This window comes from Cricetulus griseus (genome assembly GCF_003668045.3).
Source record: "Cricetulus griseus strain 17A/GY chromosome 1 unlocalized genomic scaffold, alternate assembly CriGri-PICRH-1.0 chr1_1, whole genome shotgun sequence".
NCBI classification, from domain to species: Eukaryota; Metazoa; Chordata; class Mammalia; order Rodentia; family Cricetidae; genus Cricetulus; species Cricetulus griseus.
In genome coordinates this window covers 34,226,482-34,246,283 of record NW_023276807.1, presented here as the reverse complement: position 1 = coordinate 34,246,283, position 19,802 = coordinate 34,226,482, and the positions used below count along the sequence as shown (strand labels likewise).

The 19,802-nt window shown below is 37.3% G+C and overlaps 1 long non-coding RNA gene across 2 annotated transcripts in view; it reads right to left on the bottom strand.

Annotated features, from left to right (window-relative positions):
* LOC118239745 overlaps nucleotides 1-17,669 on the bottom strand; it is a 54,370-nt gene extending 36,701 nt beyond the window's left edge. Inside the window, exons 1-3 of one of the 2 annotated variants that reach the window (XR_004772614.1) lie at nucleotides 17,523-17,669; nucleotides 13,304-13,444; nucleotides 12,055-12,256 (exon numbers count right to left, since the gene is read on the bottom strand). This is a non-coding gene — a long non-coding RNA (uncharacterized LOC118239745). Of the gene's footprint in view, nucleotides 1-12,054; nucleotides 12,257-13,303; nucleotides 13,445-17,522 lie in introns of those variants that run through there. The other variant, XR_004772613.1, reaches the window with a different exon arrangement.
* Nucleotides 17,670-19,802: the final 2,133 nt, after the last annotated feature.

Sequence of the window (19,802 nt, the reverse complement as noted above, 5' to 3'; positions counted from 1 at the left end):
AAGAAAATTAGAACAGACATGTCTCGATTGGGTAATTTCAGCTCTCTCTCATTAAATATACTTGGAAAATGCTGTGTATTGAGTAAAGATTGAGAATAAATACTAGCTAATGTTTCGATCTTTGTATCATTGTCAGGAAAATCTATGATTCTAACTAAGCAATGACTTGAATGCGTTGGCGAATTATTCAGCTCATGGTTCTCTGTAGAGTATAAAGCTGGAGTCACCTGAATGTGAAAAATTTTAACTTAAAATCTTCATAAAACTGTCAAACTACAGTCATTTGTTCATCAGTCTAGAGCAAGTTAAGCTATGATTTTTATATAACTATTAAAATTATTAACTTTGACTAACAAATGTTTTAAAACACTCAATTTTTAAAAGGTTTTAGGGAGAACATGTCTAAAATGCATAGGTGGACTTATTGCCACAATATAACTAGGTCTAAAATGAAAAACAAATAAGTGTATCCCAAATTTGATACATGTGTAATTATAAATCACACCAAAACTATGAAATTTTATAGCAGAAAATTGAACAACTTTGAATTGTCGTTTGAATCACTGTGTTTGTCAAATAGCAACTAAAAACAGTTATACTCCCCAAAACAAATGCAGAACATTAACCACAACCTAACAGTTCAATGAAATGTGTGTATGCTAGCAAGAAGGAAAAAAATAAAGGCCGTTTATCCATAGTAAAAGGATCCATGAAGAAAAAAAGTGTCAATCATACAACAGAATACCAACAGTAGTAATTCAATTGTTCGTAAGATTCATCTCTAGATCATGAGTTCTCTGTCTTCCTCTGTTTTCCTTCATCTTTTCATTTGTAGTTTATTTACCAGGTAATAATAATAATAATAATAATAATAATAATAATAATAATAATTTAGAAAATGGTAGGTTTTTTGTGGTTCTGTATTTTTCCTTTTTTAAATTTAAATTAGAAACAAGCTCATTTTACATGGCAATCTCAGTTCCATCTCCCTTCCCTCTTCCCTTGCCCCCCACTGACACCCTATCCCATCCCCTTTCTGCTCCCCAGGAAGGGCGAGGCCTTCCATGGGGTATCTTCAAAGTCTGTCATATCATTTGGAGCAGGGCCTAGACCTCCCCTGGGTGTCTACCTTAGCCTAGCAAATGCTAGGTTTAAACTGCTTTGGCATCCTACTAAGGAAAAAATCCAAGCACTTTGTGATGAAGACAACTTCACTTACAAAAATATGGTTGGTTGTACTCCCAGCTCTGTCTTCTTAAGACTAGGGGTGGTGATATGAGGAAATGGACCAAATAACACAATCTGCTTTATTATATCACCTGTGTGTAAACTTACACACAGACCAGGACTTAGGTGACTTTTTACTTAAGGATGTTCAGAAACCTTTTACTAGTTATTCTAGAGAGATGATTTTCATTCCTCCCTTTGTGGGTGTAGAAAGCTACCAAATAATTCAATGATGATTGAGCTTTACCAAAATGTCATTTTTTAAAATGAAACTAAAATGGATATGCACTGACCCATAGCACTTACACAACATAATTTTGACTTGGTTTGCCTGCATTTCTGAATGATTAACCCAATAATAGACAGAAAAATTTGAACTCCAGGAGTTTCTGTAGTGTAGCCAGACCCTGGTACTGAAGCAATACTATGTACTGCTTAACTCTCCTAGGAAACAGCTGTTCAAAATTGGTGATGCAGAACAGCCAAGCAGTTTAGGATAAATACAAAATGAAGTAGTGGTCATAAGAGTATGAGTTCATCGTACATCCTCAAAGTCAAGTGGGCATCAACAAACCCTACTGACAGATTGATGTCAACAGTTTGAGTGACATATATGTCAATATGCATTTGAGGGACTAAGCTTCTCCAAGTAATCATACATTACAAAGACACCCTTATGTGCATTTGATATGCAATGTAAAACACTTGCCAGTTATACAGAAATCATTTAAGCTGAAGAGACCATACAGCAGTAGCAACAATCATCCTTTTAAAATTAAACAAATTCAGCAACCACACAGATTTGAAAATGTCAACGTCTGTTTGTTGACTGGAAGTTCTGATGAGTTTAAGTAGTATGAAACCAGAAGCAGAAATTTTAGAATACATGTGGAATCACATATCCTTATAAACCAGAGGTCCTTATGATTATACTAATCATTCTAACCTCAAAGTAAACCCAATATTTTGATGATTTACTGGGTGACTTCAAAATTAGAATGATCTGAGTCTCAATATACATTGTTCTGATCTGACTGTCACACATTAGCTCTCAGAGAATGAGCCATTAAAACTCATGATGATACACCAATATTGCGATCCTTCAGTTACAAAACAAAAGCAGGCACATGGAGCACAATAATCTGTACCCTAGCCCTGTAAAAGGTGTACTAGCATGTTAAAACACATATTAGCAAGAGATAAGCTTTCTGTTAAGTGGGGGAAGAGGAAAAAGTCATGTAATTATTAGAAAATGTGTTTTTGAAATGTTTTATTCCTCCAATTTCTATCACAGCCATTGTTACAAAGTGCCACTTTTATGTGATAGGTCAGGAGGCCTGAGATTGGTAGGGGGTCATATTTTAGTTCACTTGTTAGCATAAAATAGGAATTATGACTTCTAAAACATCTTCCAAATGGAATATAGTAAAAACACATAGTACTAGAAAGTCATTATAAACTCAAGTTATGGATGTTTTAGGTGGTGAACTATTATAATTAAAATAACATACACTAAGCCACTTGACAAAAAAAAAGAGCAACTAGTCCATAAAACCTACTGAGCAAATAAAAAAAGGTAAAAAGGCCAGAGCAGAATAGAGTAATAAAAGGCTTTTAGTACCAAGACATTGACTGAAGTCCATTAAGAATTGGAAATGATACTGAAACTATGTTTGTTGAGCTAAATGCTATGAAATATTCCACAAAAGTACAAGAGTACAAGCTCAAGAGAAAAAGCTAAAATAAATTACCATCAATGCAGAAGATATATTAATTCATAGCAATCACTGATTAAAATAAGTATTTTCCAGCCATAAAAATTTTCCACAGATGTACTGAAGTGTATAGTTAAAGATGTGGATTTATATGCACAATAAAAATGACATGAAATACATGTTGGTGATAAATGATAGGGGAAGGCTTATTCTATGTACCATGAAATATACCAAACTGTTTAAATATGGACAATATGTGCCTTATTTAATGTGTGCCTGACCAGAGAAGAGAGGTTTTTAAAAATCATTGAAGTTAAAAGTAATTTTCAGATCAAAGTAACTGATTTCAAAGACAATGTGATAAGCAATGACAGTCATTTTAATTAACATCAAACAGCAAGGAGTAAGCAACATTACCAGCTTTCAAGGTTCTGTTTCTGTCTAGCACTACACAAATGATCTCTCAGTCTGTTTTGATCTGATAAATGAGATCTAGATGAATAAGTGAAGAAAATTTCATCTCCTTTCTATAAAAAAATAAGCTTACACAATATGAAAAAAGCATTTAAAAAAAGTGATCCCACCAAGAGGTGACATAACATGGGAGATTTTAACAACTGCAACCTATGTCCATCTTACCCTGAAAATATGCCACTACATACAGCAATGAGATGAGTATACATCCATAGCTTCAAAGCCAAGCCTCTGGCACTTGCTTCCAAACATAATATTGTTTTTAAGCCATTATTGTACTGAAAGATAGGGCAGTCTTCAGCTATACCATAACTCTAATAAGCATAGCTGCCAAGTCCATTGAAAAGTATCAAGTATTATGCATTAAATTACAATGGTGAAACCTGGGACACCTATCCATTTTGTGTGCCTAAAGGATGTGAATGAAAAGAATCTAAAGCTAGAAGTGTCCATAAACACTGCCAATAAAATACTATGACCCCAAATAAAGATAGAAACACATATGTGCTCTGTTTACCCCACTGTGGTTCACAAATTTTTCCTCTCTAGAATATTGCCAGCCACCCATACAAGTATGTCAAGTCAGCTCAATGTTGGAGGAAATTTCAATATATATTCAGTTAAGCTGGAAATTAAATGAGCTGAAAACCATATGTGTATGGAAGACTGAGAATTAGGCTCAGGTCATAAGCCAAGAATGGTAGTAGTTAAATAATGTTAAAAAGGTAAACTTGGCCCAGGATGATGTGGTAGATTTTGGGGAGCCCCTTTTGAGGGCCTTACCCTGTCTGGGGAGTGGAAGGGGGATGGCTAGGGGCAGGTGGGATGTTGGGGGGAGGGGAGGGAGCAGGAGAAGGGATTGACATCTGAACCAAGCTTGTTCCTAATTTGAACTAATAAAATAAAATAAAAAAAGGTAAACTTGGCTATACGGAGTACTACTCAGCCAGAAAAAAAAAACAATGGAGGGGGGAATCGACAAGATATCCTGAACAAATTGGGAGTATGGGGGAGGGAAGAAGTTAGGAGAAAGAGAAGGGGAATAGAGGAGGGGAGATAAGGACATGAGGGAACAGGAATATTGATTCAGGGTGAAGAATATAGAAGAGCAAGAAAAGAGAGCATAACAGAGGGAGCCATTATAGGTTTAAAGAGAAATCTGGCATGAGGGAAATATCCAGAGATCTACAAAGATGATACCAACTAACAATCTCAGCAATAGTGGAGAGGCTACCTTAAGTGCCCTTCCCCTATAATGAGATTGATGACTACCTTATATGCCATACTATTGCTTTCATGCAGTAGCTGATGGAAGCAGAAGCAGACACCCACAGCTAAACACTGAGCTATACTCCTGGAATCCAGTAGCAAAAAGAGGGGTGTGATGAGCAAAGGGGTCAAGACCAGGCTGAAGAAACCCACAGAAACAGCTGATCTGAACCACGGAGAGCTCATCTACAGCAGACTGATAGCTGGGAAACCAGCATAGAACCTACTCAGACACTCCAAATGTGGGTGTCAGTTAGGAGACCTGGGTAATCTATGGGGCATCTGGTAGTGGATTAGTATTTATTCCTAGTATACAAATGGTCCCTAGAAGATATATACAATAAATATCCAATAGTTGAAAGTTATTGTCAATTAAATTTCAAGAGCTCACATCATCTTAGGGACTGAAAATTTCACTTAGGTAGGAAAATAATATCCTCACTGCCATACAGGTAGTTAAGCACACAGCTATGTATGTGTTAACATGTATATGCCTTAACTGTCTACTTTCAGTCCATTGTTTAATGAACTATTGCACCAAACCAGAAAGACTACTCTTTGCCATCGTTACTTTACTAATCATTTCCTTCCTGTTATATATGCAGAGACAAACTAGGAAGAGAGATAATACGTTCACAAAACTGCTCATGACTTCCCTTTATGTCCCAATAGATACCAGTGGGTACCATAGCCATGTATGTGAGTCTCTGTGTTATAGTGAAAGGAAAATCTCCAAACATTTCAGAAAGCTGCATAATACAAGTGCTCGGCTGACAACACAGAAACAAGCTGGCAATTCTAAGAAGGCTTTAACAATCCTTGCTAGCTCTTGGTTCCACCATGTGTAACCCTTCCCCTGTAAGTTGTGCCTGAGAGAACATACTAATTTCGCTCTACCAATTTAGCTTTGATAGACTGAGGTTTTGCAGAAATAATCAAGATTCCTAAATTCATTAATCATATTGAAAATTATCATTCCCCAGCTGGGAGGAGCCTAATAAAGCGAACATTTAAAAAGGGGTGGGCACTTCCTAAAGGATGAGAGGCATGAGGCTTGATAGGAATTCTGCTGCTGAATTAGAGAAACAAGGATTTGAGATTCTCTTCTAGGAGCCAAGAATGCTTTTCGGCTACCAGCTACCAAGAAGAGTTCTCAGTCATGCAGCTGCTAGGAAGTTAACTCTGCTAATAAGTCTGAAAATGAAACAGCAAGTTTCCAGAAACAGCAGGACTGTAACCCTATAGGAGACGATGGTCTATTGGATCTCTCTGAAACCCTGAACAGATAACAATCATGCCCCGTGAAGACTTCTCACCTAGAGAACAGTAAGACACTAAGAGTTTTATTGTAAACTATTGCCATTGTGAAAATTTGTTTCACAGCAGTAAAAATGTATACATATATATATATATATATATATATATATATATATGTATATATATATGAATTACTTCCCCCCCCCGTCTCAGAAAATTAATCAAATACCCCCTGCATAGAGACAGATATGATATGGTCCAGGTGGTATATTAAAGTATAGTCTACTTCTTAATGAAAATGAAATATATATTAATAAACTGTGTTATATATTGTGTTCCACAGTTGGGATAACACTACCTGGAACCTTCCACAACTCTACTCAACATGTTGATACTTAATATGTTGGCACTGAATTAAGAGTCACTCAGGCAGAAAGAAACCAATATAATCCCCTGAAAATGCCAGCCTGGGGAAGAACAAAGCAGAATTAACAATGTCTTTGGTGACTAACTCTTGGTATACCACTGGGCTGGGCCTCAGTAGCATTTGACCATAGGTCTTCAGTCACTTTAGAACCATAGCTTCCTACCCTATAGCAGGAACATACTTCAAAGACGCCATAGAAGTTCAGCACAGCAAAAACACACTTAGCAAGATATTGAGATGTACTTACTATTAGCATTAAAGACAATAAAGACATATCCTTCCAACATGCATTTCATATTATAGCAACATATGTTAACTGACTGCTTTGACTAGAGACAGTGTTACGATGAGGTAAAGACATACATGAAAGCCTAGGCAATAATAAATGTCTTAGCATTTTGGTTATGGTTTTCAGTATATCAAGATTAAGGTAGTAATTTAGGAGATGGGGGCAGGATTAAATGAGTACAAAAGCCCTGAAATAAAACACAAAGTGTGAAAAATCTTTGTGTTTCATGCCAGTGTTCACCACAAATGAAAGTGTCAGTGTGATAGACAGAATGATTTTTCTGAGGCTTTCTGTCAACTTGATATTAGTGAGCCCAGTTCTTATGGAGTGGGCTCCCGAATGCAGCAGTCATGGAAGCAGGGACAAAGACTGCATACATATGTACACAGCATTATTTCCTTGCTGCAGGGATAATGGCTACAGTCACTCTGGAAAATACAATCCCGGGATTGTATCCTGGTAATATTGGTAGATATGGGTATCTCGAGTTTCTATGGCTGTGGTGGCAAACCATTGGATTAAGGAGGCTGGGGAGCCTCTGTCCATTCTCCTGTGCTGCTGTTCTTGTTGACAATAGGAGTGACAAAAACAAAATATTTGTGACTTGTTGGATCAAACTCTTTAAAGGTAAAATTCATCCCTCTCTCTCTCTCTCTCTCTCTCTCTCTCTCTCTCTCTCTCTCTCTCTCTCTCTCTCTAGCAAGCACAAACATTGCTAACATGAGGGCCAAACGGGATATAATGTCAATTATATTCCCAGAAGTGTCTGAAACAACAGATACTTGCATTTATTTTATTCTCTCCCTATGAAAAACCTTGACTGGACACCACCTTGCAGATGTGTTTACTCCATACACTGTTCAGGTACGTGAGCAATGACAATGGAAGTAAAGTGTGGGCATCTTAGAAATCCCTTCTCTTATCCCTTTGTCCCAGCTCTAGTTTCAGCCATACCCCAAATGCCTCACAGCTTCATGCAAACTGACATTCTGAGATCATTTCCCCACAACTGTCTTTCCAATTTCTTTTATATTTCTGTCATAGATTCTTTTACTGTGTCTAAGATTCTAGCAGACTAGGTCTACAAGGCTGCAGGCCTGAACAAGTAATAAACAGCACGAGGAAAACTCAACCAACGAAGGGTGATAGCTAGTGGAAAGATGCTGCAGCCTGCAGACAATCCTGAGAATAATTTTATATGCTTTTCTGATATCCCTGTAAAATCCAGTTCCTGTTAGCAACAACCTTGATAACATGCAATGAATCCCTGCTTCATTTCCCTTATTTACTTAATATATGAAAATAAACAAACACAACAACCCATTGTCTCAAAATGCACTGTCAGAAATTCTACTATGATGCTAAGCCTAGTTATTGATTCATACATATTTATCATTCATAACATTTTATTGTTGAGCCAGTACTGTATACATGTATATGATCTGTATAAATAACAAGATTGCTAAAGAGCTATGGTTTTAATCACAGATTATATAAAAGTTTATGCTAAAATGCATCTGCCCATTAGAAGTGTTAAAGTATACAATTATCCATCTGCTGAGCTGACATTTGTCAGCCTGACATTTAATACTGTCACGAAGGCAAACAGGCCTACCGAGCCTTGCCTAGGATATCAAAGGAAGGTGTCTCCAGGTGGAAACTTTTTAATTAAAGTTTGATTTAATGAAAATTGTGAATCACAAAACAACTGCTTCATATCAAATAAGTAGGTAGACTATAAATAAAATCTGCAAAGTCCTAAAATGAGAGTGTTCAATCATCTTCATGTTTATAATAACATGTAAGCACGGGTTTCAGATTCATTCATTATAAGCAATATTCTTTCTAATTATTCCCTTTTGTAATTTCTAAACAGGGCAATTTTCTTTGTGAGATACAGATGTGTTTTGTTTCTGCTGTTGTCTTTGATTTTAGATTCCTCACCTTTAATCTGCCTGTATTAATAGTTGAGAGAATATTGGCTAACACTCTGAGAGCCCATATTATATAAGCTTATAACATGTTCCCATGTTTAACTAAGGTAAATACACAATAATTTGTTGTTTTATTCAGAAAAGAATTATTGTAAGTGATCAACCTCCTCATTCTATTTCACTTGTGTAAGATAACACAAGTATAAAACCATGTCACTCCGATTCTAAACAACACATCCCTAATGACTGCACTGGAGTTCTGGTTGATATACTAAGTTATATTTTTAGGTGTAATTAAGGGAGCTCATAGAATATTGATGTCTTATATATTAACAATAACCAAAGTTAGTTAGTCAGTCTGACAGTCAGTTTGTTTTGGTGTTGCCCTTGCTGTCCTGGTACTCAATATAACAGACTAGGCTGCCCTGCTGCCTGTACATCCCAAGTGCTGACATTAAAGGTATGTGCCACCACACCTAGTTACTCATTATGGAAAACAGAATATAAAAGAGATGTAAAAACAAATTGCTTTGACTTACTATAGAAAGAGGAATGTGCATTCTCAAAAGAAATAAGAAAAGCATTATTTCAAGTGAATGAAAAGTTGAGGACTCTTTGAAATTCGCAACATCTCAGGGCTGCAGAGATAGCTCAGTGGTTAATAGTGCTGAGTGCTGTTCTAGAGGACCCAAGATCAGCTACCAATGGCCATATTTTTACATTAGTTTTCCTTTTTATTAATACATTAAAATTATCATTGATTTAAATATTAATGGGGTATTTTATAATAATGTCATGGGTAAGCTTTGGATCATCCTTCTTTGTTATAGTACGCTCATCTCCTGAAACACTATCTCCCTAGATCCTGAAATGAACCCTTCATGATGCTTCCATTCATTCAGCATTTGGAGAAACACTACAGTGAGCACTGATTGTGCTCTTATCACACTGTTTCAGAACATCCATTGTTCCATAAGTCCCAAGTCTCAGCTTCTAGATGTCCCTGGTTGATGGGAAAACCATTCCATCTCCAATTCTTTCTAAAACTCATTACATTTAATGTACAGATAAGATCATGTGGACTTACTATTCTCTGACTGAAATAATTTCCAGTTCCACCCATATTATCACAACTGAAAAGACTTTGTGTCTTTCACATCATGCATCCCCATCACATTCATTTCCCTGTCACTTCACATCCACCCTCTGCCCTTGCAACCTCCTCTCCTAACAGAGAAGAGAGAAGCAAAAAAGAAAAAAAATCTCATCATGTCAGCTTTAGTGTCATATTGTGAGTCACACAGTAAATTCTTTTATTCATTATAACTTCACTTGCAAGTGTTCACTGAAGAGCCATTGGTCTGGTTCAAGGCCTCTGCTTTCTGCTACACTAGCAATACCCGGGCTTCACTGGAAATTTTCTTGGTTATTCGGATGTAGCTGTTTGTTGTGGAGATCGCACAGCTTTGTGTCTGAAGAACCAATTCCTTCATCTGCTCCAGCAGATTACACCTGGGGTGGATGTTGAGGTGGGCCAACACACCTGGGTTCTGGGCCTGGGTATTTACAGGGTTGGTCAGCCCACCATCTTTCCTTGTCCTTACCACCAGGGTGACCCATCCTGCATTGTCCTGGTAAGTTCACCCCTTGCAGCATGAGTAAGGGGCTGGGCCTGTTCTCCTGCTTTTAAGTTCTCAAGGTCTGATCTCCCACACCTACACCTTCAGGGCCAGCTCTACTGTGTTGCCCAGGCCTGGTGTAAGTGCCACACTCTTGGGTGCTGCCACTGATGAGGGGCAGGGGCAGCTTTCCCACTCTTATGACCTCATGACTAGCTCTCTCATCTGCCTCAGGCTTGATGGGCAAGGGTAGAATGTCATGTCTCCCCTACCCATGAGGCCACGTAACTGATGAGTAATGGTCACAGCTCTCCCCTGCTCACAATTACAGGCCTGGATCACCTATATCTCTGCCAACAGCATTGGCTCTATTGTCCCAGTACCCACATTGAGGCAGTTCACAATCACCTGTAACTCAAGCTCCAGGCATCTGATGCCTCTGGCCTCTGTAGACAAATAAGCTTATGCTTTCACATGCATGTGCATATGCACAAAACCACACAAGCATAGGCCCCCTACACAATTTGAAACAATAATAATAAAATCTCCAGTGTGTTAAATAAATTTAGTATAGTCTACTGAAATTAATTTCTAGAAATATAGACCCAGAAACATATCTATCATATAAGATATGACGCTTTGTGAATATGTTATTCTAGGAAATGATAGGTTTTTAAAAATCAAAGCAGATAAACATTTTAAATTGATTGAGTGTGTTTAAATATGATTAAATATCCATTTCTTATTGCATAATTCACTAAGAACATTCTTCTAATTCTTCAAAATAAATGAGTGATTTCTCTACTAAATTGTAATTTAGTCCACATTTTACCTAAATTACATTAGCCACACTAATTGCTCACTCTAATAGTACCTTCATAGACTAAAGAAACTACAGTGCCAGGGGGAGTCAATGCATAATTCTTGAGATCATAACCCAGAATAATTTCATTTTTAAAAGCTTGATACATAAAAGAATTGTTTCAGTGTGTCCTCCCAAACTTGAATTGTCATCTTCAGTGTAGAGACAGTTCACATGAAAAGATATTGTTCTTGACATGATCATTATCCAAAGGTTTAACTTTGCAGGGAAGATGAGAAAACCTACGACATGCTTCTTTGACTCACAGTAGTTCTTCATTTTAGTTTTCCTGTTATGTATTTTATTTAACCTTACAAATGTGAATGTCAGTTTTCTGGGAGGAAGCTGGTGGCAAGGTCGTTAGACTGCTGGATGGATTTAATGTGGGCCTCCAGGAAATATGCAAGCCTCACATGTGTTTAAGTCAGACTCTTCAGCTTGAACAAATTGCTTGCTACATAGAGGAAAGTCCGAGTTCTGTCTTGGGCTGTTAAATCCATATTATCCCACTGACTGTCATATAAATCACAATTCTTCAAACATAACTTCCATGTAAATTTAAATGAAATAAAGTTAAACAGTTAATCTTTTATAATAATTTATTTCTAAGCTATAAGCATTTATAAGTTTATTCAATATAATTGAACTAAAAGAAATAACAGCAAATTATCTGACCTTTGTTACAATTATAATACACAGCTTGTGTTACTGAAAAGAAAAGTCTATCCAACATTTTAAAATATTTTAATTAAATTCATTATTTCATATGTGAGTACTTTAACTTATTTCCACCACTTTTTATCATCCCTCCAATTTCGCTCCTATCCTCCCACACTTCCTGTCAAATTCAAGACCTCTCATATATAATTAAATTATATATTTATTTTAAATCTATTAAATCTATATTAAATCTATATCCACACATCTACATGTGTGTATATACAATAATATACACATGTGCAACCTACTGAGCCCATTTAGTATTATTCTTCTGTACCTGTGATTAGAGCTAGGAATTGAATAACATATCAAGGTAGTAGCCCCTGATGAAACTGATTCTCTCTCCCTCAGTAGCCACTGAGTGTCCATAACTCTTCATCTGTGGGTAAGAACTTCTGAAATTTCTTCCTTTCACATTGGCACATTGACAGACGTGATCATTATGCTTCTCTTGGTTAGACACCTATATTGTTGAAATTTCATGAGTACAGTGTTCCTGTCAAAGCAATAAGAATTCCCAGATAGATTTCCCCATTGCTGTGTAAATGCCCACTGAAGGCATTTACCATCTTGGGCAGACAGTCCTGGGCTGGGTTTTATAGGAGCATTATTCAGGGTAACAAGCCAAAAACCATCATTTCTGTGTGGTTTCTGCTATTGTTCCTGTTTCAGTTCCTGCCCTGACTTTCCTCCATAATGGACTGTGACTTGGAAGGGTAAGACACCCCTTCCCCAAAAAAAACCCTTTGACCCTTAAGTTGATTTTAGTCACACTGTTTATCACTACAGAAAGAAGACACTATAGTATATATGCAGCACAATAAAAATATATCGAAACACTTTAAATTCTTTTTAAAGATAATCAATTCATGAGGTTATTATCATGCAGATTTGATAGTAGAGAAAGTGAAGGGAAACAAGGGAGAACTGAGCTTCTAGCCCACTCACACCACTCTGAAGCAAAACATGGAATGCGTGGATGATTTAAAAGCAGTTCAGTCTGCATTCCAAAAGAAAACCATTTAATCGTTTTCATTCTGTGCAAGTATATAGAGAGTGTTTGGCTTGACCTTGCATTTAACATATTTCTAGCAAATTATGTTTTGTATATTTTATAGTAATAACACCTGCCAACCTTTGGGAAAAAAATCAAGGTTGCTAAATATTCATGCTGAAAACATGTTGTTTTATTCTGTTGTTTCTGTAAATGAAAGTTGTGAGTAGCTTCCATTTCCAATTATAAAAGGGCACAAGGTGAGGAACAGACGTAGCCTTGGCTTGACAATGAGTGGGTGGCAGTATAAGGAGCTCTGTGTGTGCCTGCTGCGTCTCCTCAGGAAAGATATTTGACATCTTTAAATCTGTTACTGGCTTATTCACTTTAGTATCCCCTGGTAACTTTCGAGGATGATCGTTTGCATCAAGGGAGATGGCAAGTCTGAAAGAATGCCCTTCAAATGCTAAGCATAATTTCACTGCATTGTTTTAGTTGAGCAAGGCATGTTCTTACCTTCATTTTGTTTTCCTTATCTTCACTAATTCCCCACTGTTTGATCTGAAAAGTGAAATGTTTGTACAACGAATTCATGATCTATCAGCTCCACCTCTCAAGCTCCGAAGCTGTGGGTCACATGTTCATCTGAAGTAACATCTGTAGGGAAGAGATGGAGAGACCCTTTCTGTGATTCCCAGTGAAGCAAATACATTTATTGTGTAATTGGATTTTCTGCTTTTTTCAAACAAAGGCTACTAAGAGATATAATGCAAGCTCTGTATAGCATTTACACATATACTGCCAATTATTCAGTATGTACATATAGTATACACTATAATACTACATATTGTATACTAGATTATAGTATTAAGGAAAAAACAAATTATTTTCAATAATTAGCTTCAGGATGATGTTAATTAAATATTCACTAAATCCTTTCTGTATTTATACAGTAATTCAAAAGCTCTATATTAAATCATTCAAAGTTATAGTTTAACTGAAGTTTGACACAACTGTGAAAAAATCAAGTGATTCATTCTGTCCACCTCCCCAGGGTTTCTCCTGTTTCTCTCTATCTAAAGCAATTCTTCAGAATAACAACAAAATATTTTCATAACTTGCCATTTAGTAAATCCTAGAATCATATAGGCAGTATTTTGTCATTTATACACACAGTAAAGCATATAGTTGCTTGGCCTTTTTATCTCCCAATGTTAAACATAGATGACATTTCTTTAATTCCATAATTGATAAAGAAGTAAAGTAACATATGAGCATGTAGTGAAGAAACAGAAATGATCATGCTGGAAATCAAATGAGAATTAAATTTAAATGGTGCCCCAGCAGAAATAGATTGTGAGAGCATTGGCACATGTCTGTCATTGAAGGAACCATTCATGCACAGCCAGAGGACTTTTTGTAAAGGATAACCTTTGGCCTAAATTAGGCGATGATGAGCTCCAATGGGCAAAGATGTGAGGGAAATAAGTATGATAGAGGAATTCAGATATTTAGAGGAATTCAGATATTTACAGCATTAAGTCAAGGGGGCAAAAGCCGATGCAAACTTAGAGGGTAGCAGAACAATGAGTGTAGTGTCAGAGGTTCCTGGTTCTGTACTGGAGGCAACATAGTGTGGACAGGCCAATAATGTTTGAAGGGGATCTTGGTAGATTTCATTAAAAAAATATTGAAACTTAATGTTTCAAGTTACAGTATAAATAATTTAGTTTTAGCAATTTTTACTTTCCATATATTCCTAAATGACAGTAAGAAAGTATTTCACATGTTCACCAAATTTTATGAAGCTCCAGAAACAGCCACGATAATTTCCCACTGATTATTAAGTGTCATTTTTCACAGCTCTCATTTATATGGTATTGTTCATGAATTAAAGTGCAATACAAATGACGGATAGAATGAAGTCCACAAAGTCCTTAGAAATAACAAGGTTCTTCCAGGGAGGGGCAAATCATGAGGTTCTGGTCACTTAGGATGAATGTTCATGTCAATTCAGTTCCAATTATTTGTTATGTAGTACCCTCATGTAGATTAACTCCCAATTATTGTATAATTACATACAATTTGTTTTTCAATTTTTATATCTGATGTAATATATTCTAATGAAAATGAAATTGCGGTTATTTTTAGCTTTCCGTTCAGTTGACCCAGTGTTCCTCATAATTGCAAGGCACATTACTTTCTTGCCAGGAGTTTTAAAACATGTAAGTGTGCTTTAAGCCCATCACATGCTATGATTTTAATGTCAAGTCACTTCCTTTGCTTTTAAAATTTTCTTTTGTTTGGCTCATGCTCCTATTGTTACATTTTGTGCATATGCATAGTATTTTTATACTTTCTTTTTGAGTAAAATCTTGTGTATTGATTTAATGTCCCTGTTTTCTTTGATCATCTATATGAAGACTTGTTAAGATAAATCTTTTCGCCAAAAGCCACTGAGCCCCACCACCACATGTGCGCTTTACGCCAGCCGCCTGCCCGAGTTAGGGCCCAAATTAATACACAGAAACTTGTATTAGGTTTAAATGCTGCTTGGCCAATGACTAGGATTCTCATCTGCCAGTTCAGTCTTAATTATCACAAATCTATACATGTTATAAGACTTATCTTATAGAAGATGCCTTTTGCTGGCACCCTCTCTTGCTGGTGGCTCACATTGCGCCTCTGCAGGAAGAGCAGAGGGGAAAAAGGGACATTTCCTGTTTCTCCTTGCTTAAATATGAGTCTCCTTGCTATGTCACTTCTGGCCTGGATCACCACTTCTCTACTACATTTCCCAGAATCCTCTTTTACTCCTAGACCTGTATAACTTGCTGTTTCGTTGGCCAAACAGAACTTTATTCAACAATCAATAAGATAAACATACAGAAGTACTTCCCCCTCAAAGACTTGTGTAAGCCTTTACAATCTTGGTGTAGGATGTAACTATAAAATAAGTACTGTTGAATATGTACAGTGATGTCTAAGCTATGGCCTTCAGTACAGGTTTCTACTATTCCTTTCCCTTGGTGATTCTTTGGTGCAGTTTGCCATAACAGTTTTGTTCTTTTTGTGGTGCCTTTGTTTTCAATTTGCATATCTCACAAAGCTCTGTTGTTTAATTCTACAATCAATTATATGTCATCCCTGAGTACCTGAGGTATACCTTCTGTATTTGAGCTTTTATACAAAAACTTCCCTTTTTGCATTGCATTTACTTATTTCATAAAATAATGGCATCTAGAGAAATTATTTCATAAAAACTTTGGTGTGCCCTTCTTAGATAGTGGATCTGAAATGTCATAAATTAAAATAAGATGTTATTCTGGGCATTTATTAGGACACTGTGAACAATTTATAAGGAAACTGATATTTTTTATATATAACTCAGTTCAACAAAGGTGGTCATCTAAATTGTTCTGGGCACATTTCAGGCTAAGATTTCAACCCTAGACAGAAACATCAAATCCATCAATAACTCTTTCTGAAACCTATTATCAAATGAAAAAAATTTCTAGCTGACTTCCTTATCTTATGATGGGGCTTTGACACTTGAATCAACTAATAATTGTAGCTGTTTCACAGAAAAGGTCACATTTGACAAATGGCCTCTTGCACATGGTGAAAACACTCTTTCACTGTCAGGTGAAGGTTTCACTCAGTAAATGCTCTTACACAATATAAAGGATCTTTAGGAAGTTGGCAGTATATACATGGGGCCTTTCAAACAAAGCATATGGCCTCATCTGTTTCTTAAATTATCTTCTTAATGATAAAAATACAAATTGCCATAACACAATGAGAAACAGAGAGGATGAATACATCACTGAGGCCACAAATAGCACCTTAAGATCAAAGAAGGATAAAAGGCAGGAAAGGTTAATTCAGTATGTATAAATGTTCTGTGGCAGCAGACAGGTAACAATAGTCATAAACAATTAAAACTGAAAGTAGTGATATCTTACTCAGGGTGTCTATTACTGTCATTAAAATACATGACCATAAGCAAGCTGGGGAGGAAAGGGTTTATTTTGTTTATATTTACAGTCTGTCAGCAAAGGAAGTCAGGGCAGTGACTCAAGACAAGAATGGAGTCGGAAACTGATGTGGAAACCAGGAAGAAAAGCAGCTTACTGTCTTGCTCCAAGTGGTTTGCTCAGCTTGTTTTCCTATAGCACTTAGGACCATCATCCCAGGGACAGTACCACCCAAAATGGGCTGAGAACTTCCACATCAACCACTAACTAATAAAAAGACCCACAGACTTGCCTACAGCTCCATCTTATGGAGCCAAGTTCTCTGTTGAGTTTCCTTCTACCTAGATGACTCTAGAGTATGTCAAATTGACATAAAACTGGCCAGCACAAGTGACCTTCCTCATAAAAGTCTGACTAAATATGTCATTCAAATTAACATATATTTGTATAAAATATATGTTTTTTTACTTAAGTTAGAGAGACTAACTTAACCCACTATATTTAGTTCTTTATCAGTAGAGAATTTTAGCAATATATTTTTGTTTTGTGTACAGTTGTGTTTTTATATAATTAAAAAGAGTTGAAGTACTGTTAGAAAGACTTCAGCAACCAATATAATAATGCCATTTTAAAAGAAAGTTAACAGTTTTATGAGAGCCAAAGACCTGTGTAACATGCCTAAGAATTAAGCCATCCATGGGATCCCCTTGGCTAACAACTCAAACCAATGTATCCAGTCCCAGTATTGGAAGCCTTACCTGTTTACAAAATATGGCTGATTCAGGACCCTATCCTTTATTGCTGGTTCTCACCAGTTCACCCTCATTGATTCCAAGAAGTTTCCACTGCATTAGGTTTCCACACTTCTTCCCCAGTGCTTCCCAATTCCAGCTGTTTCCACACTCTCTTCCTCTATCCCACCCCTGAAACCTGATCCTTCTCACTCCAGTCCCCACCTACACCCAGTCTACTCATAAAACTTATTCTATTTCCCCTTCCCAGAGGTTCCATGTGTCCTCTGTGGAGTATTCCATTTTACCTAACTTCTCTGGGTTTGTAGACTGTAGCTTGAGTATCATTTACTTAACATCTAAAATCCACTTACAAGGGAATACATACCTTATTTGTCTTTCTGATGACTTTTTCGTGTTCCATCCATTTGCTTGCAACTTTCATGACTTTTTATTTCTTTTTCTTTTTGAGCTTGCTAATGTACTTTATATCATTTACTTAATCCTTTAGAACATATTACTAGTTTCCTCCAGCAGAACTATAAAACACTTTATGAAAAATGTGGGTGCAGTGTTTACTTCTAGAAATGGGGCTTAGAAATGAAACTTCCGTGGACCTTTTGACTTTCTTCAGTAGCACACACTGTTTTTTTTTTTTTCTTTGACAAGTGTCTCAAAATATTTCCCATAAAACCCAAAAATATCAATTAAAGACCTAAGATCTATTATGTTCACATAGTTTTAAAAATACACCCACCTCATATTTGTGTTTTCCAAACTAATGACATTCTGCTATACCTATAAATCTTTGCCTAGTTCAGTTGTCATTAGAGAGGCTTCCACCACAGCCAGACATTATGTAGAGAGTCTAAATTGGAAGTCTCCATGGGGTCCCTCCCCTCAGAGATCAGGGAGTCCTGAGGAGGAGGGGGAAAAGGACTGTAGGACTCAAAGGAATTGAGGATAACAGGAGAACATGGCTTACTTTATCACCTAAGCAGGACTCACATGGACTCACAGAGACTGAAATAGCAAGCATGGGCCTGCATGGGTCTGTACCAGGTGCTCTGTGTATATGTAATGACTGTTAGCTTGGTGTTTTTGTGAGACTCCTAACAGTTGAATCAGGTGTATCTCTGACTCTGTCTGCTCTTAGGACTACTTTCCTTCTATTGGGTTGCCTTATCCAGCTTCAATATAAGGGCTTTTGTCTTATCCTATTAAATCTGGTTTGCCCATTTTGATTGTCCTCTCTTGGAGGCATGTTCTTTTGTGAAAGGAAATGCAGAGGGAGTGGATCTGGGTGACAAAGGAGGCGATTGGTATGTATTGTATGAGAGAAGTGTCTAATTTCAATTTTATTTTTTGTTTTGTTTTTTTTTTGTTTTGTTATTTTTTTATTAATTCAAGTTAGGGAACAAGCTTGTTTCACATGTAAGTCCCTTCTTCCTCTCCCTCCCCTCACCCCCTTCCCTCCACCCCCAACCTACCCCACCCCATCCACCCATCACTCCCCAGGCAGGGTAGGGCCCTCAAGGGGGGCTCTGCAAAGTCCACCAAATGAAGGACTCTAAGTTATAAATAGACCCCAGGAATGGGAAGTAGCATGAACTCCTGAGTTAATTGGGAGCATGAGGGTAGGGGACAGGGTGCTGCCACACCTCTCTGGGCCTGGGCCCTTCCCCATTTGTCCAGCGCCAGAGTGCATCCCTTCACGTGGGATGGGATCTCAAAGTCTCTTCTTACACCAGGGAAAAATGCTAATCCACTTCCAGAGGCTCCCTGGAGTGCAGAGGCCTCCTTATTGGCATCCATGTTCAGGGGGCTGGATCAGTCTTGTACTGGCCTCCCAGACAGCATCTGGGGGTCGATGTGCTCTCCCTTGTTCAGGCCAACTGTTCCTGTGGGTTTCTCCAACCTGGTACAGACCCCTTTGATCTTCATTCCTCCCTCTATTCAACTAAATTCCAGATTTCAGCTCAGTGTATTTCTGTGGATGTCTGTTTCTGCTTCCATCTGCCACTGGGTGAGGGCTCTAGGATGGCATAAAGAGAAGTCATCAATCTCATTTTAGGGGAAGGGCTTTTAGGTTATCCTCTCCTCCATTGCCTAGATTGTCAGATCATGTCATCCTTGTAGGTCTCTGAAGATCTCCCTAGTTCCAGATCTCTTCTCGGACTTATAGTGGCTCCCTCTAATATGGTATCTCTCATCCTGCTCTCTCTCCTCTATTCATCCCCCTACTCAATATCTCTGCTCCTCCATTTTCTCTCCTCTACTCCTCTTCTTGTGCTCTTATTGTGGCAG